The 23,919-nt window shown below is 43.3% G+C and overlaps 2 protein-coding genes across 3 annotated transcripts in view; one reads left to right on the top strand and one right to left on the bottom strand.

Moving 5' to 3' along the window:
* Positions 1-23,919, top strand: part of TG (thyroglobulin) — a 252,528-nt gene that overhangs the window by 187,619 nt on the left and 40,990 nt on the right. The window lies entirely within an intron of this gene.
* SLA (Src like adaptor) overlaps positions 1-23,919 on the bottom strand; it is a 71,825-nt gene that overhangs the window by 32,471 nt on the left and 15,435 nt on the right. The window contains exons 2-3 of one of the 2 annotated variants that reach the window (XM_055126735.1): positions 13,810-14,105; positions 9,294-9,544 (exon numbers count right to left, since the gene is read on the bottom strand). The gene's annotated coding sequence lies outside the window, so the exon portion shown is untranslated. The remainder of the gene's footprint in view (positions 1-9,293; positions 9,545-13,809; positions 14,106-23,919) is intronic. The other variant, XM_055126737.1, reaches the window with a different exon arrangement.

The following is a 23,919-nucleotide window of genomic DNA, read 5'->3' as shown; positions in this document are numbered from 1 at the left end:
GGTTGGCTGCGTGCAAGGCAAATGCCCTACCCTCTGTACTATTGCTCCAGCCCCCAAGGAATATTTTATTGCAAGGGATCTGGAGGTCTGGAGGGGTGTCTTGTATATCAGCACCAATGTTGGGAACCTGATCTGGAATAGTAGAAGGCACACACAGTAGGAGGAGTGAAGGCCTACTCAGCTGTCACAACCACGCTGGAGGTGACCCTGTGCCATCGAGGGGCAGGAGTAAGTGGGAGGGAATGTTTCTGAGCCTGTCACAATACCATCTACAGAACTGAACGTGCTGTGGTGCACATAAATGAAAATAGAAAATGAAAGAGAAACTATCTATTCCTTTACTAACCCAGTTTTATAAAAAGTTTGCAGAGTACTAAAGGAACATTTCCAAAATGCTTTCAAGACTCTCTCTGGGTAGTGACTTTATAGATGAATGTATCAATTTCTTCTTTACATCTTTCCAATAGTGACATACTTCCCCACTCAAAAAAGAAAACTGGGAAGAATAAAAAAAAAAACCTAAAATATTGGAGGGTTTTTGTTGGAGGGTTGGGAAGGCACATCTGATGGTGCCCAGGGCTTACTCCTGTCTCTGAGCTCACTGATTACTTCTGGAGGGTTTTAGGTATGGAACCCAGGTCAACCACATGCAAGGCAAGTGCTTGATATACATAGCCTGAGTTCACATTATGCTTCTTGATCCTTTGATTGTGTGCATCGTTTATAAAATTACTACAATCCTCTGAGCCTCAATTTGTAGTGTTTACTTTTTTTTTGGGGGGGGTCACATCTGCTGTGCTCAGGGCTAACCGGTGACTTTGCTCAGGGATCATTCCTGGAAAGCTCTGGGGACCATATGAGGTGACAGGATTAAGCCTTCATTGGCTATGTGCAAGGTTAGTGTCTTACTTACTGCACCATCTCTCTGGTCCCTCTGAGCCTCCATTTTAAAAACTGTAGATAGGGGCTGGAGCAATAGCACAGCGGGTAGAGCATTTGCCTTGCACGCGGCTGACCCAGGTTCGATTCCCAGCATCCCATATGGTCCCCTAAACACCGCCAGGGGTGATTCCTGAGTGCATAGCCAGGAGTAACCTCTGTGCATCACTGGGTGTGACCCAAAAAGCAAAAAAAAAAATAAAAAAATAAAAATAAAAACTGTAGATAAAATCCACAAATGCAGGTCTTGCATGGTTTTCCTGGAGATTCGTTGAAAAGCCTTACCTAAAATTGAAATCAAATGTCCAATGGTCATTAAAAATTGCACAGTGGGCAAACCATAATGCCAGAGAGAGATTGAAAGAGAGAGGGGGGGAGAGAGAGAGAGAGAGAGAGAGAGAGAGAGAGAGAGAGACAGAGACAGAGACAGAGACAGAGACAGAGAGACAGAGAGAGAGAGAAAGTGCCTGCCATAGGGTCTGGAGAGATAGTACAGTGGGTAGGGCGTTCACCTTGCACGCGGCCGACCCAGGTTCTAATCCCAGCATCCCATAAGGTTCCCTGAGCATCGCCAGGAGTAATTCCTGAGTGTAGAGCCAGAAGTAACCCCTGTGCATCGCCGGGTGTGACCCAAAAAAGCCAAAAAAAAAAAAAAAAAGAAAAAAGAAAGTGTCATAGAGGCACGGGAGGGGGACAGAGAGAATCTGGGGACATTGGTGATAGGAAAATATACAGTGGTAAAGAGATGGATGTTGGAACATTATATGACTGAGATCCAGTCATAAAAAACTTTGTAACTGTGTAGCTTACTGTGATTAAAGAAATATTTTTAATTGTAAAACTGCAGCCCATGGGACATTAGGTGACTTGCTGACCATTTCCCTGCTTTATCTCAGGGTCTGCAAATATAATGGAGGAAGGGAGAGACTAGAAAAATCGCTCCTGACCCCTTTATTTCAACTGAGCCTGCTGTGAGTGACAGCAACCAGTATGCACCTGATTGGGTGGAACTTCTCAGTGCCACCTGGGGTCTGAACTCGCCCCAGAGACAGGGAGAGCCAAAGCAGGGGCTCAGCAGCAGTTGGTTTCTCTGCCCAGGATCTCGCAGGGTTTCCGGGGGTACCCCACCACATCCTGACCTTGCGCGCCAGGTGCATCTCCCTGGCTGTGAGCCACTCACCTTGTGACCCACATTGTTCCTTGCTCTCCTGTGGGGGGCAGGTGCAGCTGCAGGCCTGTCCCAGCTACAGGAGGGCCCTGGCCAGTGGGGCCCTAGGGGGGAACAGGCTTCAAAACCTGAAGCTCTAAAGAGATCCTTGGTTGATATCTTGGCTTCTCTCAGAATCCTTCGAGCCTGTGGGCTGAAAATTGACGTGAGAACTCTTGCCCCCATGCAACATAAATGAACAAACTCAATGGGGTGATGTACGGGAAAATTAAAAGACAAAGAAAAATGTTGGATTATGTCATCTACGTGTGCAATGTAAGGATGAAAAATGGATGATCGAACAAAACAATAAAAGTAAGCCAGTAGAGGTTGACCAAGAACTTGAGTATTCCAGAGAAAGAAGGCGGTGAGGGGAAGAAAGGGTGGAAGAGGCATAAGGAAGGGTGGTAAATCTTATTTTTTTGGTTGTGATATTTGTAAGATGCACTGCACTGTAGCATTGTTGTCTCATTGTTCATCAATTTGGTCGAGCAGGCACCAGTAATGTCTCCATTGTGAGACTTGTTGTTACTGTTCTTGGCATATCAAATACGCCACAAGGAGCTTGCCAGGCCTTGCCATGTGGGCAGGATACTCTTAGTAGCTTGCCAGGCTCTCTAACAGGGGCAGAGGAATTGAGCCTGGGTTGGCCACTTGCAATGCAAATGCCCTACCCACTGTGCCATTTGGAAAATATATAAAATAATAAAATCTCTCCAAAACAGTTTCCCTGGGAGTTCATTATGTCCAATAGATGAAAGCTTCTAGCTGATAGGGTTGGAGTTCAGTCCTCAGGCCCCTTACTTGCAACAACATGCCCCATCCTAACATTTCATGTTGGGCCAGTTTATAAATTGGATGTACTTTTGCCACAAAGAAAATTCTCAGGGAAGGCAAGCAACCTCTCAAGGTCACTCAGTAAGCTGGCTCAAGTGTTCAGCACTCTGTCACAAATAAGAGCTGTTCTTGCTTTGTCACTGAGACCGTGAGGCTTAACCTGCATGTTGATGATCCTGTTTTCAGGTCTTTTACCTGTGGTCCCAGAAAGCTAATTTCTTGTGCTCTGGGGCTAAGGGGGTTTAGATGAACTCATACCAGACTAGGATCAACCCTTTTGATCTGTGTGTCCAACCCCCCACACAAACAAATGCATGGTTTGTCAAAACACAGATAGAGATCTCAGGAAGTCGCAGATGGTTTATCTAATGGGGTTTGGTCATCAATTTGTACAGAGACCACACCAAGGATATTTTCACACATTGCAAGGAGTGAGAACCACGGATCTATTCTCTTTGTCCTTCCTTTGCAAGAACTTCTGTATGTCCCTAGTTGTGGGCTGTCATTTTAACAATCTGTGTTGTTATTATTTGATGAGACCAAGATGAGGGACAGTTTTCACTCATGGCTGGAGCATAGTTAATGCTCCACAAGGAATAAAAAGGAACAGATAAAAACTGAAGATGCAATGTGTCTATAGGGAGTAGTTAGTGGTGCTTATGTGAATACCACTGTGATGGGGGTAGCTGTCATTTGTACTATCTTCTCATTTTTGTGCATAAATATAGTCAGGTCTCATTTAGTGATGGGAATACTTTTGGAAAAATGTAACCATCATCATTGGGCAGTTTTTATCTTGTGCCAGCAACATCAAGTATGCTTTCACAAATCAAGCTGATATAGCCCATCACTCACTTCGGTTTTATAATATAGTGATTGGACCACAGTCGTATGTGGGGCCTGTCATTAACTGAGGTATCATTTAGTGATACATGATTACTCCCACCATGGTAAATTTCATGTGGCATCCCTGAACATGTCCTTAGGAGGGAGATGAGCATTCTCAGCCCCCACGAAGACTATGCACGCTTCCTAGGCCCGATGGGAGTGACTAGACTCTACTCTTTGTCTTGACCATTATTTTTACTTGGAACAATTGTACAGTGCTTGTATCACCTTCACTTGTCTCTACAGAAGAAGAGACATTAATCCACATGAACATTCTATCCAAGGAGGGGCTAAATTGGGTGTTTCAGAACTACACCGATGTCTTAATGCACCTTAGAGATGGAAACTGAGTCTCAGTGCTAACCTGGTCTTTCTCTTCATTTTTGGATTATGCACATTGTGTCTTAAGAACCCATACGTTGGGGCTGAAGTGATAGCACAGTGGTTAGAGTGTTTGCCCTGCACTTGGCTGGCCTGGGTTCGATTCCCATCATCCCATATGGTTCACCGAGCACCACCAGGAATAATTCCTGAGTGCACGAGACAGGAGTAACCCCTGTGCACTGCTGGGTGTGACCCACTTCTCTCTTCTCTGTATTGGCTTCTTTGAAACTTTGGACAATACACTTTATTTCTTGTGATGTTAGTTTTTATAAAAGTAGGGTCAGTTGATCATTGTGTGATTGAGCCCAAACATGAAAGCTTGTAACTATCTTACGGTGATTCAATAAAAATTTATAAATAAATAAATAAATAAATAAATAAAATAAATTAGGGTCAGACCAGATGGAGAATGCCTTGCATTCAGCACAACATGGGCCCAGCTCCTTTTTAAAAAAATTTTATTTTTTAATTAGTGAGTCACCGTGAGGGTACGGTTACAGATTTACACATTTTCGTGCTTGTGTTTCCCTCATACAGTGTTTGTGAGCCCATCCCTCCACCAGTGTCCATTCTCCACCACCAATGAACCCAGTAACCCTCCCACCCCCCAATCCCATTCCCCTACCTCCCCACCCCCGCCTCTGTGGCAAGGCATTCCATTTTGTTCTCTCTATCCTTTTGGGTGTTGTGGTTTGCAATAGGGGTATTGAGTGGCCATTGTGTTCAGTCTCTAGTCTACTTTCAGCACGCATCTCCCTTCCCGCGCAGGCTCTCCAATCACATTTTACTTTACCCTTCTCTATCTGGGCTGCTTTTCCCACAGCATGTGAGGCCAGCTTCCAAGCCATGGAGCCAACCTCCTGTTATTATAAACTACTATTCTAGGTTGTTAGTCTCCTACTCTATTATTTTATATTCCACGGATGACTGCAATCTTTCTATGTCTATCCCTCTCTTTCTGACTCATTTCACTTAGCACACTTAGCATGATACTTTCCATGTTGATCCACTTATATGCAAAGTTCATGACTTCATCTTTTCTAACAGCTGCATAATATTCCATTGTATAGATATACCAAAGTTTTTTTAGCCAGTCATCTGTTCTTGGTGCGCCCTGCTCCTTATGATGTCTAGTTGGTAGCAACAGAGAACAAATAGGAGACACAGTATCTCATGGAATACTGTGTCTTTGGTGTTTTGTCCCTCACAATGAATCTATAACGGATATGTGTCTATCATTACCTTTTGCATAACTGGGGAAATTGAGGCCAAGCATTTATATAGCTTGACTGAAGTTGTCCAGTTGGCAAGAGATGAAGGTAAGATTTAATTAAATGTGGCAGCAGAGCATGAGTCTTAGCACTGTGTTTGTTCGGCCTAAGAAAGTAAATGGAGTGTGAATGAAACTGCTCTGATTCCCTTTTAAATGTGCTATTACTTGGTTTGCTGGATCATCATGTACTAACCGCTATTGAGTCTTTTGAGTAAATGGACCAACAGGTTTATTGATAGAGCCTGGATGTGAAATAGGTCCTGACAATTGAGGTGCTTAGAATCTGTATTCAGATTATATAATTTTAAGCCATTTTCTCATGTGACTCAGAAGGTATAGGGAAGCCAATAAGGCATGTGATGTTAATTGGAAAGAAGCCTGACTTTGAGCCCAGGTAAATATGAGAATTTGTTTCAAACTAGGTCAGTCACTCACTAAACTGATTCATCTGCTGTGCTATGAGCTCTGTTTCTCCCCTACCAAGCACAACTAATTGTTTTATTTTTTTTAAGTGTGTACTTCTCACTCCCACCCACAGGCTATTAATTTCCTAAGAACAGGTTCATGTCTATTCTATTCCTCAATGAAAGACCATTACCTGCAGGCACCTGGAACATCATAAGTACTACTTAGTTACATCAAGTGGCTGAATGTGGCACTGATTTGATTGAAGGATGTGTCTATAAAAGTGACTGGGATAGTGTGGGCAGATCGTGCTAAGATTCCAGTGTCAGCACAGTTCTCGAAAGTCGACTGTTTTCCCCAGCCACCCAGAAAGACAAGTTTTACATCCTTGTACAGTGATTCTGAGTCTTTCCAGCTCCCACTACCACAGCCCAAGTTGTCCCACATAGTCCCAGCCTGCTAGATGCAGAGGAGGGAAGTATGACTTAGCAAAGCTATTAAACAGCAATAGGGAGTCATGGGCCCATAAGGCCCCATGGTTACTGTAATGAAATAAGCTGTCTCCCTTGGAGGTTCTCAGATGAGAGGAAGTGGTTTGGACCCAATATACTTATTTCCTTCGGAACTTTTAGGTTAGTGAGAAAGGGAGGAAGTTGGTCACATGGTATGGCCTCAATACATGTTTTAAAAAAGGAAGGCATAAGTACACTGATGGTAGGAAAGAGAGATGTATAGGTAGAGAATAGATGGAAGGATAGATATATGGATGAATTATTGGATGACTGAATAAAATAATGGATGGATGGGTTTATCAATGGATGCATGGTTGAACATGCATTATGGATGCAGTCAGGATCACAGTTTGCTGACAGCTGCCATCCTATATATCCCAAATGAGAATTTTAAATTTCAGCTTCTTTCAGGGCGAGAGCAAATGCATTTTTACTAAAAGTCAAATGAAAAGTTAAAAACCAGCAGCTTCTGTTAATGCAGAAAGCTAATCAGAGTTTGCCATAAAGAATCATTTTTAAGCTTTTAAGTAAGGCACACTCCTCTTGGAAGTACATTGTCACCCCTGCAACCCAGCATAAAAACTTGTGAATGTGTTAGGAAAGTGATTTTTGTTTTCTTTAATGAATGCCTCCCCATAAGTGTTTAATTTCTGTCAAAATAAGAAACAGGTGGATTCAGAAAAATTGAAGACTATGCAGTTCATCAACTGAATAGTTCGAGTCATTATATTTATCACTGCCTGTTGTCATGTACTTGTAAACTGGTACACTCGACAAATTTTAATTGTATGGGTTAGGAATAATATTAATAGTTCCAATTTAGTGGTTAGCATATTCTCCATATTAGATATCATTTTAAACTACTACGAACATAGAAGGGAGAATGATCTTCTTTTCTGTGGTAGGACTCTGGAACTGAAAGAGGCAGAAAGGCTTTCTGGGACTCACACAGCCCACTGACAGCTACAGGAAGGTTGATCCAACTAACAATAGCAGTGGCTTTTCATGAGGTTTTCCTGCTCCCACATAAGTTTAAGATATAAGCATAAAGACAGGTTTCAGCCTGCTTATCCTTAAAGTCCTTAATATGCTTTTTTAATTTTGTATTTTCAGAACATATTGATTGTTCTCAGATAGCATTTTTATGTTTTACTTTTTTGTTCCACACTCCACTGTGCTCAGGGTTAACTTATTCCTGGAACTGTGCTCAAAGATCACTCCTGCAGGAGGACTATATGTGGTTGCCCAAGATCAACCCTTGGTCAGGTTCGTGCAAGGCAAGCTCTCTACCTGCTGTACTATCTCTCTGGCCCTGAGAATAACATTGTCCTAACAGCCACTAGATGCAAGAGATTTTATCAGAACTTTGATATGGGCTTGCTTTCCCCATTTTCAAAGAAACAGAGCCCTGTTTATTAAACTTGTGATTTAGCATCTCGTAGCAAATCACAGAATAACAATTTGCAGACTCTGTGGTATATGTCTCCTAAAATAATGAGCAATGTTTTAAGAACACAATTGGGGGGCCTTTACACATTCACTATTCTAGAATCCCACCCCAATCCCACCTGCTCCCACCATCTCCGCACACAGCCTAGCTCTTGGATAATAGCTATATATGACTGACATAAATCAAGTAACCTCTCTGAGCCTAATTTTTTTCATTTGTCAAAAGCAAATAGTCATCATAATCTTGTAAGACTGTTGTGTAAACTGTAGGAAAATAACTTTTCATGCAGTACTCTGACTTGGTGCTCAGCCTGGCAGGAATCAACACTCCACCTCTGCATGCAAGATTCAGCATGTCTGGAGGCAAACATTTTCCTGACATGAGACCCTCGAGATATGGAAACCTAACAATAGAGTATGTCCACCATCCTTGCAGAATTGTGATTCTTTAAAACCTTCCTGAACTCCAATATTTTTTTATTTTTAGACTCTATAAACACTACATGGGCTGGAGCGATAGCACAGTGGATAAGGCACGCAGCCAACCTGGGTTCAGTTCCTCTGCCCCTCTCAGAGAGCCCGGCAAGCTTTCGAGAGTATCTCGCCCGCACGGCAGAGCCAGGCAAGCTACCAATGGTGTATTCAATATGCCAAAAACAGTAACAACCAGTCTCACAATGGAGACGTTACTGGTGCCCACTCAAGCAAATCGATGAGCAACGGGATAACAGTGACAGTGACAGTGATAAACACTACATGCTTACCAACTCTTGCCCCATACACAACCACCATCTTTGTTATTGTTATTGGATATGAGATTGGCCTCTTCCCAAACTCATGCTCACATGCCTAGAAACACTTTCCTGATCCATCAGTTGCACAACCCCCACCCTGTCGGATCTCCATGCACCTTTGGAAGTCACAACATCCACGTCCAGAACATTTATGGAGCACCTACTGTGAGTACAAACTGACTCCTGGACATTTGGAGCATCTAGATCATATCTACCCAGTGTACCATGATCCCCTGTTTGCACTGAAGAAGTGTGGATTTTGTTTTTTTACATGACTTGCCCCAGGCTGTCAGCATGGAAGTATGGAGCCAAGAAGTCCTTGTCTTTAGTGGGGAGGTTGTCATGTGCCTGGTCATTCTCCTGGTACAGATACGTTTGTCCCACACCCTTTGTCATGTAAACTCACAGATCCACCATTGACAGGGCAGGTGGATGTGACACAGGGCTTCCAAGTAGCTCCCTGAGACAGTGTTCTGCCTGTTCTCAAGGACAGGAGTGGGAGTGGAGCTGTTGTCTACCCCCAGCAAATCAACTCAAACTAGCAGCTTTATCTAAAGGAACCTGTTCTCTCTCCTGTTCTGCCCCGACCACATCCCCAAAGGTACCTTCAAAAGTCAGGCATGCTATCCTCAGGAGCAGATGAAGGGGATTGCAAGGAGGAGCACCATCACCACTTCTCCATCAGCTGCTGCTGCTCTGTTGAAGTAAGCCCTCTCCCCAGGGTGCAGAGAAGCCCATGCTATCAAGCCCAGCAGTTGCTAAACCAGCCGCACACTTCCTCTCTTAGAAACAAGGAAGGCAGGGGACTCGCAGTGGTGACAGTTCCTGTTTTCAGTAACTCTGGACAGGCTTCTCTCTGTAAGGACAGGGAGTAGAGACTTGGTGTTTTGGTTCTTCGTTTGTTTATTATTATTTCACACAGCCCTGGAGAATATAGAACGTTTCAACCTCAATGTCCAGACACCACTCAAGATTTTAGAGCTGGGATTTCTTTTTGTTCTAATCAAAAAGCAGAGACGGCTGAGCGGTAGCTCTTGCACAATTGGGTTCAGCGAGGCTCCAGCTCAAAGTTGATGCTTCCCTTTTCTCATTTCCCAATACTGACTGCTTCTGCAGGTCCGTGGTGAAATGCATCTCAGATCAGAATCTAATCCCCATGAGTTTTTGCTTCTGTAGAGGCTTTAAATGATGCATTGGATCTCTGCATCATCATCACATCTCTGCATCTGCAGGGGATCCCTGAGATCCTCAGAAAAAAGCAACCCAGCAGCCTTCCTGGGAGAAGCACTTTGCCCTTTGACTGTACTATAACCAGAAGAAACTAGAAAGATTGTGGGAAAAAAGTGATATTTGCCCCAGAAGAAAAAGAAAGCAAGGCAACTTAATGCATGCTCGCTGCCTGTCAAGGATCCCGTATAGAAGTAAAAGACTAGAAAGAGCATGAGTGAATAGAGGTAGGAGTAGTCTAATATAGTCTCCAATTAGATGACATGATATCAATATGATCTTAAAGGGTGATGATGATACTTTGAGTATGTAGAGAATGTGTTCATTGTTAGCAGAGCAGGCACTTGATGTGTTTTGGGAGGCCAGATATCATGATAACTACATTTTTTTTTTAGAAAGAGAGGGAGAGTGACAAAAAGCAAATGAGGCCAATAGCTTAAGCTTGGTGAATCTAGGTGAAGGAAATAGATGCAACTTGCAGCTATTTTGATGGGCTTAAATTTTTAAGAAAGGGGAAGACAAGTGGAAGGAAGAGTTTTGGGCGCTACTTCCTTTTTCTCAAATCAAGAATTTACTATGCCTTAGGATGTGTATTAAGTCCTTCTCATAAACATATCTCATTTCCTCCTTTTTTATTACTCTGTCAATCATTTGGCAAACAATGCTATGGACTTGCAAGGTTTAGTAATATCACTTCATTATAGGTAGAAAACTTATCATATTTATCAGCAAAGGTCCAAAAGAGGTGCACTTAAATAGTGAGTTGATTCCAGAACTTTGGAATCAAAGTGGGTGGGTGCTACGGGTCTTACACCTGAGAGGTGTGAAGTTTGTTATGGTAATTCTCCAGCATTTTGTAAAACAATAATAAGTCAAATAGAAAATAAAATAAGAAGAAAAGACATTAATATTAGTTGGTCCTCTGACATAACCCAGTGACTTTGAACAAAATCTATTCTGAGTTTTGCAGGAAGAAATAATTTGATTTTTGAGTGATCTGTCATTTCAACTTATGAAAATGAAGCTGCCTAGGGCGGGGCATATGCCTTAGTGCCCATATGCCTTAGTGCTAGAGGACGTATAAACCTAAGACCCTGGGTTTGATCCCCTGTACCCCAAAATAGATAAAATAAATGAAATGAAAACTTATTCAACTAAATAGTCTTTTCAGTCACTCCTTAAGCTTTTCAAATGCTAAATTAAAAGAATAAAAGAATGTAGGACAGTGAGGAAGTCAACACCTGATATTGAGCTGTTTCTTCAAAAGCATAAAGCCAATCTTATATCAGTAGTCAAGTATGTTCTTGAAAAATAAGTACATAAAATTCAACTTAAAAATTAAGAAATGGTTTCTATTTGTAATAGGTGAGTCTCTAATTGGTAAAGGCAGATCGTAGGGACTGTGGGTTTGTAGGGACAGAAGAGAAAAGGCAGAAATGCCAAGTCAGAGCAGCTGGGAGTTAACCTCTTGAACTGGCAGTGATGACCCAGGAATCTCATTCTCTGAGCTCTCACCCCCCGCCCCCACCACTCCTTTTCCCTAATTTACTCCCTTACTCCCCCATGCACATATACCCGAACTTCATGGTGACAGCAGAATCTCAAATAACATGTCTAAAGTCACACAGCTGGTCTCCCACCCAGGGCCAGTATTTCAGACTGAAGGCTGGTGACACAGTTACATCCTGGATGGGTGGCAAGGGCACCCTTGCCAGTCATTTAGAAACTGCACTCAACGCAGTTATCGAAAATGAATTGAAAACATCAGACGGGTTCTAAATTTAGAAGGGAATCTGCACTAACTTGCTGCTTCCTGTGCAGCCCTGTGAAAACATAGTGAGCAGGGCACCCTGGGCTGGCTGCAGACATTGGCCTCCATGGAGAAGTGTGGGTGTGCAGAAACTGAGAATCTCCCCTAAGTTCACATGGAGGATAGAGAGGCAGTGATGAGCCTAAGGAAGTTTATGCCTTGAGACAACTTCTCCAAAACAAAAAGTGTGCCCTCCGTTAGTTTGAGTGCGTCGTTCCTTAGGGACACTTCCCCCTGGTCTGTGGGAGGCTCCAGGGTCACATAAGTGGTACTAATCCCACTCTTTATAATACAGTCTTTGATACGGCCTCTCTCTCTCTCTCAGTAATCTGACTCTATAATACAGTCTTCAATATGGCCTCTCTCTCTCTCTCTCTCTCTCTCTCTCAGTAATCTGACTCTTTATAATACAGTCTTCAATATGGCCTCTCTCTCTGTCTCTCTCTCTCTCTCAGTAATCGGGACTTGTTAGAAGAAATGGAGTGGCTTGTAACTCCTATGGAGGGCATAGGAGGTGCCCCAAGCAGTGGGTAGTCAAGGCATGGACTCTGCCCGGAGGGACTTGGCTGAGCTCTGGAAGAAGAACCCAGCCATGCCCGAGCAGCACCTCAGGCAAAAGGAGGTAGAAGATTTGGGGGCTTGGGAGACACTTTTGGGGGCTTCAAGAATTTGACTCAAAAGAAGTGGGCAACAGACGGGGTGAACCCTCAGGGTGGTGTGTGGTGCATCAACAGAAGGAGCAGCTGTAACAGGAGAATCTTAGTCTCCAGTCCCAGGACCTGGGTCACTGTACGGGCTCTGCCTGTTGCTGTGGGTGCCTGGTGACAGGGGGCCACCCCATTTCATGGCCTCCCCCTTTCCCCTATGTCATGGCAGGAAGTAGAACAGTTAAGGAGTTCTGGGCACTAATGAGTGTGCTGCTGGGACTGTAGGGCTGTGGGCAGAGCAGGGACCGTTGGATGTTAGGGTTAGAGCTGCAGTCCACGAGCTGGCGATAGCAGGGCCGACCCCAGTCCCGCTGCAAGTCCCACGCAGCTCCAGACAAGCTCTTTCCAGTCAGTCTTCACTCAGTGACCAGCATTCGTAACCTCAGCACTCTGAGCTTCAGGTCAGCAGGCCACGAGGGCCACCCCATATTCTCTATGGTGTGGACAGGGCTGAGGTAATCCTCTGCGCACACAAGGGTGCTAGGGTCTGTCCTATGCATTACAGGGTGGGGGTGAGACTGTCCCTTGTTCTGTAGAGTGGCAAATAGACAGAGTTTAAGCAAGGTGGACAGCAGACAGGGTGGACCCTCAGGGCGATGCATTGTCCACAAACAGGAGGACCCCTGGGTTCTATTCTCTCTTTATTCCAGTAATACCTGTCCCCTCAAGCAGTGGTAACCCTTAATGTCCCATACATTGTTGTAGGTGCCCTGGGCAGCAAAGTTGCCACGACTGAGAACCAGTGTGTTACACAATTCCCCAGAAACCTGGGCAGCACAGTCCCCCAGGGAGGTATGGAGCTGGGTTCTGAGCACTGTGAGGGTGGCCGGACAGAGAATCAGTATGTGGCTTTCATGTACACTCAACCCTACACAGGGTGACTGTCTAAAGGTGACTGGCACTTGGGGTTGGTGGCATGTAGCTTTTATGTACACATTCAACCTTGCACAGGGTAGCTATGTTCGGGAGCTCAAGAGGGTCAGTATGTGGCTTTCAGGCAGCTGTGTCCCTCAGCCCACATTTTGGCACACACAGTGTCATGTGTGTGGGGCAGGGGGGTACCTTGTGACTGGCCACCCATCTGCCCTTCTCTCCACCAGAGTGAGGTGACTGAGAGGGGAAGCAGGCACCCAGGAGCAATTGTGGGGGTGACCCGTGAGCTGTGTCTCTTAGGAGCAGAGCTGTAGGGGGAGGGAGGATGACAGAAGAACATACTCTGCACGGATGGATTAGGGTCTGCCATGGGCAGGGACTGGCAAAACCCCAGCAGAGGAAAGGAGGACAGTGTGTTTCTGTGGCCATTACTTTCCTCTTCCTCAAGTAGGCTGCCCACTCCTTTACTCATTCCCCATACTATTTCACATTTTCTGCACTTACCTCTTGCCTCCTAAAGAGTTCTTGAAGCCAAGTGCGTTGTGATTTATTTGGGCATGCACTTCATGGTTCGTTGACTTGTTCCTTCTTTCCTCTGGCAAACTCAAGCTGATCCTGAGTGTGTGCCAGGCGCCATACATGGGCTGTGTCCTAACATGCCAGCTTCCACAATTCTATTCTCCAGGGACTTGCAGCTAAACACTCTGATTCCTCAGCTCAGCACCTCAGTCCTCATTGAGTATTTGCTTAAGCGTTGAGCTTAGCAAGTGTCCATTGGAAACATCCGTGTATAACCTGCCCTGGAAAAGAGAGGGAATCCCAATGAGGGGAGTGAAACTCTATGCCTCCCTGCCCTTTACAATGGAGTGGAGGTCACAGACACGGGCACATAAGAAAGCCTGAGGCGGGGTGGGGTGGGGGGAATGGGACTGGGGGGGTGGGAGGGATATTGGGTTCATGGGTGGTGGAAAATGGACACTGGTGGAGGGATGGGCTCTTAAACATTGCATGAGGGAAAAACAAGCACGAAAATGTGCGAATCTGTAACTATACCCTCACTGTGACTCACTAATTAAAAAATAAATAAATTTTTTTAAAAAAGAAAGCTTGGCAAGGAAGAAGCCAGGGACTCTTGCTCCTGTTCCATATTGGGGACCCAGCGAACAGGACCAGTAATATGGTCTAGACTTTATGTGGGGACACAGAGTGGGGACAGTGTGAAGGAAGGATCAGGACATGGAAAACCCCACAGAAGACTAACAGAGTTGATAGAGTAAACTCGATTTTACAGGCTAGGAGGACCCCGTGGGTCATTCATCAGCTGAAATTTGAGAGCAAGTAAATTCAACTCTATCTCAGCCATGCTATTGTCATTCAAGGTTCTGAGACTTTGATTTTTTTTGTGGGGGTTGCTGATCACACCTGAAGATGCTCAGGGCTTACTCCTGGCTCTGCACTCAGGAATTACTCCTGGCGATGCTGGGGGACCATATGGGATGCTGGGGATTGAACCAGGTTGACCACCTGCAAGGCAAATGCTCTACCCTCTGTGCTATCACTCCACTCGACTCATTCCAGTTTCTGAATGAGCACCAGAAGCCATGTCAAGGACACTTGGCCAAGAATGCTCCCACCAGAGATCCCAAATGTAAATACGCAGCCAGCCTGGCCAGGTGACAACAGAGCAGAAGACTCAGAAAGACTTACTCTATCTGTGTGTAGGACGTCTGAATGCCATAGGGTTTTGTTAATTAATTAGCAATTATGATCCAGGCGAATGGCCACAGGCAGATTAACAAGCAGCTGAGAACCAGGGATTGATATTTGCTCATTTTAGTGATAGGACCTAGTAATTACTTTATTGAAATGAAATGTTCTGCTCATGAAACAACCAGCTTCATCCACTAAAAGTTGTGACAATTCCACAGCAGAGCCTGGCAATCCATCTAGCCCAAGCATTATGACTAACTTCAGACTGTGCCTAAGTCAATAATCGGTGCTACATAAAGACCCACTACAGTTACAGTATTCTCCAGCATTAGCAGAGTCCCCTGTTCTGCTCAGATTTCCTGCTTCCTTCTTTCAACATAAACACTGTCACTGTCACTGTCATCCCGTTGCTCATCGATTTGTTCGAGCAGGCACCAGTAACGTCTCTCATTGAAAGACTTATTGTTACTGTTTTTGGCATATCCAATACACACGGGTAGCTTGCCAGGCTCTGCCATGTGAGCTCCATACTCTAGGTAGCTTGCTGGGCTCTCCGAGAGGGAGGGAGGAATCGAACACGGGTCGGTGGCGTGAAAGGCGAAAGCCCAAGCACTGTGCTATCACTCCAGCCTATTAAATAATTAATTAGTTAATTAATCCAACTGATTAAACTGATTAACATCAACATAAACATTGGGGGAAAATGTAAAATAGAAAAGGCAACCCTAAGAACTAGTAAACAGCTTCTAATGGAGAGCACCCAGCCCGAGGCACCAACACTGTGTAGGAAAGTTCAATTCACATGGATTAAGTGCAAGGTATTGTGCATGTTACTGTAAAGCTTTGGTGGTGTTCTTGTATTCCAGGGTAGGACCTCCAAGGTCCTATGTAAGACACACTCACTTTCCATGAGTCAAGCTTGTGCCTTATTCCATGGCAGGATAAGCATGACTCATTTATTCATTCAATTATGTATTTAACAGATATCTAATGGGAATTTTCTATGTGTTGGGTGCTGTTGGGGTGCTGAATTTAAGAAATGATCAGGAGATGGTGTAGATGCTGAGGGAAAGGGGAATGTTCACCTTGGAAGAAAGTTTTACAAGGAGCCCAAGGTGAACCCATTATGAAGGTCAGGAGGTGAGGGGTACAGGAAGTGGTAGCTCCTAAGATTTGGTGCTAGAAACACTTGTAGCATTTTAGAAGCAGAAGGGAAAAGAATTGATCGTCCAGCTAAGAAATCTGGCTCTTATTCTCTATCTTTTCAGAAACCTAGTCTTCACTAAGGAGCCTAGGGTTTAATTTACTTGCTCTCAAACCCCTGATAAGAGCATGTATGCTCTTAAACCACAGCTGATGAAGGACCTATGGGGTCCTCCAACCCAGTAAGACTGAGTTTACACTCACTACTCTGCTGGTCTTCTGTAGAGTGTCCCCATGTCCTTATTCTTTCCTCACACTGTCCTAGCCCTGTGGTCCTCAAGTAAAGTCTAGACAATGTTATCAATCTCTGAGCATTTGCCAAGGTCCCCTGTTCTAACCGGTCTAACTCATCTTTTCCTGGTATTTGAACGTAAGGAGAGGAAACCTCTACCCCTCTAGGTTCTTTGCTGACTCATCAAGACACCAAATTAAGATCAAGACATATTAGTGATAGAAAAGAATGTATTTAATTACATATATGTGAAGAATCTACTTGGATATAGATTCTAAGTACAAGGGGTCAAAAGAAGAATGAAGAATGAGATAGGGGCCCCAAGAAGATTGGAATAACATTTACATGAGGATGAAGGGAACTCCTGTAGCTATGACTCTATAATTACATGCTTGTTCTGCTACATAGATAGGTTTGTCTGATGAATTTTTTTCCTGATAAAAATCCAAATTCTGGGGGCTGGAGCAATAGTACAGCGGTTAGGGCATTTGCCTTGCACACAGTCGACCCGGGTTTGATTCCCAGCATCCCATGTGGTTCTCTGAACACCAGTAGGAGTAACTCCTGAGTGCATGAGCCAGGAATAATCCATGTGCATCGCCAGGTGTGACCCAAAAAGCAAAAAAATAAAAAAAAAAAATCCTAATTCTGAGTAATTCCCCTACTGTGTATTCTTCTAGTTAGTTCAGAGAGTGGCAAAATATTCTCGTGAATCTGATGGTCTCAATTGATCTCAAAACAATCAAAAGATACTGTGGAGTAACTCATCTTGGAGAAGTCTATCTGAATATCTCTGGTAGGTCTGTTTGGTCTTCCTGTGCTAATCACCATGTCCTTCTGCCTCTTCCTGTGACAGGCTCATCACTCTGGCCCTCTGCTCCTCCTCCCACAGGGACTCCTGGTACCACTCCACACATCACAGCATCCTCCCTCTTCCCCACATTTACTCTGCCTCTCCCTGTCTGACCTGGGTCAGATGCCCTTCTTCACACAAGTCTAACCCAGAACTCAGATTCTCCTGCAGCATACGAAGAACATGCTAACAAGGAGGTCAATAGCAAGAGAGGTGCTTAGAGTTATCAGAGCTGTGTGCCTAGCAATGTCTCAATCTGTATGGTATCACTAATATTCCTTCTTTCCTAGGTTCTGAGAGTCCATAAGAGAACTCAGTACCCAACTCAGGACAAGGCACAGTATGGGGATCTGCCGAATTGGAATGTCCCTATCTTTCTTTGATTCTATTTTCCCTTTTGGTTTTGGGTTTGTACCTGGCTCTGCACTCAGGGATAACTCCTGGCAGGCTTGGGGGACTGTCTGCAGTGCTGGGGACTGATGTTACATTGACTGCATTCAGTTTTAGCACCATTCTCACTGTACTACCATTCAGGCTGCTGAAATGTCTCTTTCCTTTCCCAGTGGACTATAATTCCAGGAATGTAGGGCTATATCTAACATATAACTGTTGAGCCTAACACCAGGTTTGTCCCAAAGAGATGATTCATAATTGTCCATTGCATGAAAGAACAAATAAACAAAATCACATTTGTTGTGAACAATGACTTCTTGTCTCTGAGGGGGAAAATAGCTTAGCCATGAAAATCATCTGCTAGGTCTATCAGGCCCCGTTGCCCACTTCCCTAGAAGCTAGAAGTGTCACTCACATTTCTGGAACCACCTACAAACTGGAGGAATGATCCCTCAGGATGAGCTTAATTCTGCAGCTGGAGTGGGAACATTATGATTAGAATCTTTATGAAGCCTCTTGGTGCTTATGGTGTTTACAAGAAAAAAGAGAAGTAGAAGTTTTATTCCCACTCTCTACTTGATCCTTGGAATGCACAGGTATTCTTATACACATATTTTCTTGAAAATATACCATTTAGGTAGCTTACAGTAGTGTATTTGCTAACATTTTCTTTTCTATAGCTTACATTGGGCTGGAATGATAGCACAGCGGTAGGGCGTTCACCTTTCACGCGGCCAACCCGTGTTCAATTCCTCTGCCCTTCTTGGAGAGCCCGGCAAGCTACCGAGAGTATTGCGCCCGCACAGCAGAACCTGGCAAGCTACCCATGGCATACCCAGTCGATTTCCTGTTGTGTCCTTGTGCCCATCTCCTGTTGGGCCCATAGCTATCCACTGTTGTTCAAGAGTCAACTGTATTTCTCTGCTGTGCTGAATTTCACAAATGTGTTGATTCATTAGAGCTATTCACTCCCAGTTTTACACAATCAAAATCCATTGCATCCACCTCTTAAGACGGGACAGTTACTCAGCCTTGTGAGGGTTGACAAAGAGGTCAGGAGATTTCCCAAGTCAGGAGTGACTGCTTGTGTTCCACTAATAGAAAAGGGCATTCCAACTCATTCAGGAAGTTCTTCAAGTAGAGCTTAATTTTAGTCCTTGCAACTGTGTAACATTGCTTTCCTTCTTACTTCCTCTCTATACACTATAGGCAATGCCTTTTAATGTCTGATATCTAACTTAAGTGTTCATCAGTTAAAATACATATTATGTGGGGATTGGGGAAGTGGCTTCATGGTAAAGTGTATGCCTTGCATGCATCAGACCTGGGTTTAATACCTGACACAGAAAATATAAAATAAAATAAAAGTACACTATATTAAGTATCATCACACTCAGGAAACCATGAGGCTAAATTGCAGGGGGAAAGTTAAACATGAGATATCATCCAGGAGATCAAGACCCAAGAATGAATCACTCAGGCAGACAGGGATGGGATGCTAAGGGAAACCAAATTAAACAACAGTAACATTAGAATGAACCAAAGCTGGATGAAGAGCTGAAGTCTCATGTAGCTTTGAAGGTGTGGAAGAATGTACCACAGCTAAACTTTGGGCAGTGTTGGCTATGATGTTCAGTTTGTGCTATATCAATAGTTTTCATATTGGGATGAGTTGAGTTACAGCACGCATGGAGTTGACTATATTGTTAGTATCAGCTACCCTATTTTCTGTGACCTTTCTCCTCTCAGAGGCACATGGAATGAGTTGATAAATTTGAGTCTTAAATCAGTTCTTTACCTGTTCTGTTGTGCCTAAGCCTTTGCTGGCTCCCTCATCAGATTTGACAATTGATTGGACTTCTCACAAATTCTCACTGCCCCACCTGCATTCCCAGCTACTTCCCTTATTTCTGTTTTCTGGACAGGTTATACTGGGTTAAACCACTGAGTATAATTCTGCTGTTCTTCTCCTTTGAAATGGCTGCCACCTCATTCAGGATCCACCAGAATCATGAATTGATCTCTTATTGGGACTTGTTAGTGTTCTGATTCCCTATGTCAGAGTCTGATCATAGGGCTCTTGCTATTTTCACCCCTTGCAAATGGTAGGTTCACTGCTTCTGTCTTCTGCCTGAAGAGGAGGTGATTTGATTATCAATGATGCCCATGTCTGGTGTTAGAACATTGTATGACTGAAAATCAATCATGAACAACATTTTAATTGTGTGTCTCCTGACTCTAGGGTCATCATCGCTAAAGTTTTGATATTATACCAGACAGTAAATTATTTTTGAGTAGCCATTCTTAATATATGCATGGTTAGTCATTTTTTTATCTGTAGATGACTAGTAGTGTATTATTGTACATTTGGAAATTTCTTAGAAAGTTCTGCTTGAATAATATTAATAAATAAATGTTCTAGATTTTCCTTCTGTACTCCAATAAATTGCCTAATGCAACCCATTTTGATACCAAAACTCTGATAGAAAGACAATGGAGGAGAGTCATTGTCTCTAATCAGAGGAAACTCTTCAAAGGAATTTGAGTCATTTATTCCTATTTTTCCTCTAAAATCAGTATATTCTATCTTCTTGGATTTTTAAAATTTTTTGGAGGGGTAGTGGTGAGCGCAGAGGTGTACCCAGTGGTTCTTAGGAGTTACTCCTGGCTCTGACCTCAGATATCACTCACGGTGATACATGAGGGGATATAGGGGTGTCAAGGATTGAACATGTCAGCCACATGTAAGGCAAGTGTCCTACTTGCTGAGCTATCTCTCCAGTTCCTATTTTCTGTAAAGGATACAGAGATCCTGGGAATTCCACTTGAGAACAAAGATAGGAGTTTAACTTCTCAAGAGAAAAAGATAGGAGATGGTGGGGTTGACAAAAGTCACCTTATTGGAGTTTTTGCAAAGATTTCCCATAACACTAACCTTTCTCTTCAATATTGGTTTGACTTCTGGATGGAAAGCAGAGAATCTGTGTATTGTGCCATTGATCAATACCTTGCATTGCACATCTCTCAAGCAGCTGTCAACTGTTTATGAGGATGATGGGAGGACATAAAGAAGGAAACAGCAAAGGGTAGAAGAGACAATGAAAACAGTAGAAAGAAATTTTCCTCCTGGAGACTGCAAACTTTATTTTAATTTCAACTTTAATCATCTTTAGATTTCCTGTGGCATATGGCACATAGAAAGTGCTCAAAGTGTATGGAATTATCCAGATAACAGACTAACTGTCTGCAGGCTGGGTCCCTGGGAGGGCGGAAGCTGAAGGCTGGATTGCTAGTGATAAGACCTCCGTGATTAGCTTCCCAATTGAATGGAGTTGGGCCTTTTAACCACTCTCATGTACTTATGTATCATAAAAAAAAAAGTAACAATCAAACTTGCTAAGTCACCTTTAAAGGTGCTTTAATGCCACAGAATGAGGCTATGCTCTATTAAAGAATCATTATGGCTCTTATTAAGTCTCCTCTAATGCCTTCATTCAAGAAAGCCTTCCTGAGTCCAAGAGCTATGCTCTTATTTCACTCCCAGCAAGATTGCCTTGTTGTTATTTAAAGAGGAACAAATTCCAAGCTGACTTCAATGTACTTTAAATCGGCGTCATTCATTTAGAAGCCAGTAGATGGATATGAAATTGTCAGCCACCGACTTCTTCATTCCCATGGAGCCCCTAGTAACACCAAGCTAATAACACCAGCCATATAGGGCAGCTGAGGAAGTGGAGAGTGGGGGGGCAGATAAGCTAAGTTTCTTAAAATGTCTTGCAAGATCAAATTTATATACAAAAACTTCTTTCTCACTGGTGAATAATTCTGTTTTATTTTTGAATGATTAGCAAAAGCGTTAGCAGTAATAACAACAGACATCTGTGTAGTGCTTTGTGGATTATAAAGTATCTTTCAAATCTGTTAGTTTATTTAATTTCCACAAGAACTCTTGGCAATTCCAATTATGATTTTGATGGATTTTACTACTTATTAGAACTCTAATGCCTGCAAGAACTTTATATGTTGCCTCATCGATTCATCTTCACAAACAAAAATTATCTTTGTCCTCATTTTTACATTTGAAGAAACAGGCATGAGGGATTTGAAATGCTTTATTGAAAATACCATTTGGTAAAAGGGGAAACAGCTGAATAAAATGAGCTCCTGGGTTTGTGGTCTGTATGCTTAATGTTACACTTTAGAACATTAATATATGCCCATTGTACAGATGGAGGAATTGAGATTGAAACCTGAGGACAGGTTGTCAGTATAGAATCCTACAAAATTTATCTAATCTCACTGTTCATCCACACGTTGTCATACTAAAATTCCAAGACTTAGTCTCTCTCTCTACAATCTACCTGCAGGCCATGTGGTCCTTGAAACAAAGATCCAGAAATAAATGACCAGGAGAAATATCAGGTGCTCTTACTAAGAGATTATTTATAAATAGTAGCTTTTGAGTTTGGCAATTTTTCTTGCTCCCCTTCTGCATGTCATTTTTTTAAATTTATTTTTAATTTTTTAATCTTTTTTAATGAGTCACAGTGAGGATACAGTTACATATTCACACCTTTTTGTCCTTGTTTTTCCCTCATGCAATGTTCGAGAGCCCATCCCTCCACCAGTGTCCATTCTCCACCACCAATGAACCCAGTATCCCTCCCACCCCCTGGCCCCATCCCCCCCCACCCCGCCTCTGTGGCAGGGCATTCCAATTTGTTCTCTCCTTTTGGGTGTTGTGGTTTGCAGTAGGGGCCCTGAGTGGCCATCTTCAAAGCCTGATACCTTTGCTGGGGAAATCAGGACTTTTCAAGTTCCGAGCATGTCAATAGTTTCTGATAGCCCCGAAGGCAGTGGAGGCAATTAGATGAAATGTTTAGGACAGATGGAAAGGCCCTTTGTCAAATTTGCAAAAGCCTGGAGGAAAAGCATGACAGGAAAGCTGCTCTGGTTTAAAGGGAGCCAAGGGCCAGCTCACTCTTATTTTGCAATCTGCACCCGCGCCTGACAGGCACTGCCTTGGCAGGCTCCCACCACTGAAAAGCACAGCCAATCCCGCACTTCTGAAACAAGACCTCATAGAGAGCACTGTCTGGAGAGTTCTGGAGAAAGGCAGGGGGAGGATTTCAGGTTCCTGTGCTTCATGCCACTCCAGGATGGGTAAGACCAGAAGCGATGTAGACAAACAGCTTGAATCCAACTCTTGGAGAGCCCGGCAAGCTGCCAAGAGTATCATGTCTGCACGGCAAAGCCTGGCAAGCTACCTGTGGTGTATTCAACATGCCAAAAACAGTAACAATAAATCTCACAATGAGACATTACTGGTGCCCGCTTGAGCAAATCGAAGAGCAACAGGATGACAATGACAATGACAAGTATAAATGATCCAAACAGATGTCTTTCAAAAAAATTACAACATTTTCATAAGTACATATAAAGATGCCCAGCATCATTGGATATCAGGGAAATGTGAACCAAAACCACAATATGATGCCATTTCATGCCTGCTCAAACTCTGTCATTAAAAAAAAAAAAAAGTAGATGCTGTTAAGTGATAGTAAGGCTGCAGGAAGATCCAACAATATTTGTTGTAACAGAAAATGGTGCTGCGGTTCTAGACAACTTTTTGGTTACTTCCCAAATAATTACAGAGTTACCATGTGACCTAGAGATTCCATTCCTAGACAGCCAAGGAAGAGAAATGAAAACAAGCTTCTGCAAAAATAAATTTTAACACTAATGTTCAAAGCGATATTTTTATAGGCTCAAAATAGAAACTACCCAAATGTCCATCATGGAATAAATAAAGTTCTGTTAATCACAGCCTTCCTCAGCCAGGGACAGTATGGCCCTCTGTGGGCCCCATGAAATTCAAAAAGATGTGCAGGTGAAAATAATATAAATGGGGTGCCACAGCATGGAGCTAGAGGATTCAACCTGTAGTAGAGGGGCCACAAAAAGGGAGCAAGTAAGAAAAACCTGTGAGAAACACTAGTTAATCTATATGATGGAATGTATATCATTAATAAAATGAGGTGACATTCTAATACACACCTCAACATAGATAAAGTAAAATTAGTCAGACACAAATAACGATTTTAAAGATTACAATTATATGCAATGTCCAGAATAGGTGACTCTATAAAGACAGAAATAAGTCAGTGGTTCCAAGGGCTGAGGATGAGGATCAGGATAGAAATTGATGGATAAAAGATACAGG

Source organism: Sorex araneus, chromosome 2 (assembly GCF_027595985.1).
Source record: "Sorex araneus isolate mSorAra2 chromosome 2, mSorAra2.pri, whole genome shotgun sequence".
NCBI classification, from domain to species: Eukaryota; Metazoa; Chordata; class Mammalia; order Eulipotyphla; family Soricidae; genus Sorex; species Sorex araneus.
The sequence above is the reverse complement of the archived record's forward strand: the minus strand, read 5'-3'. Positions and strand labels throughout refer to the sequence as shown.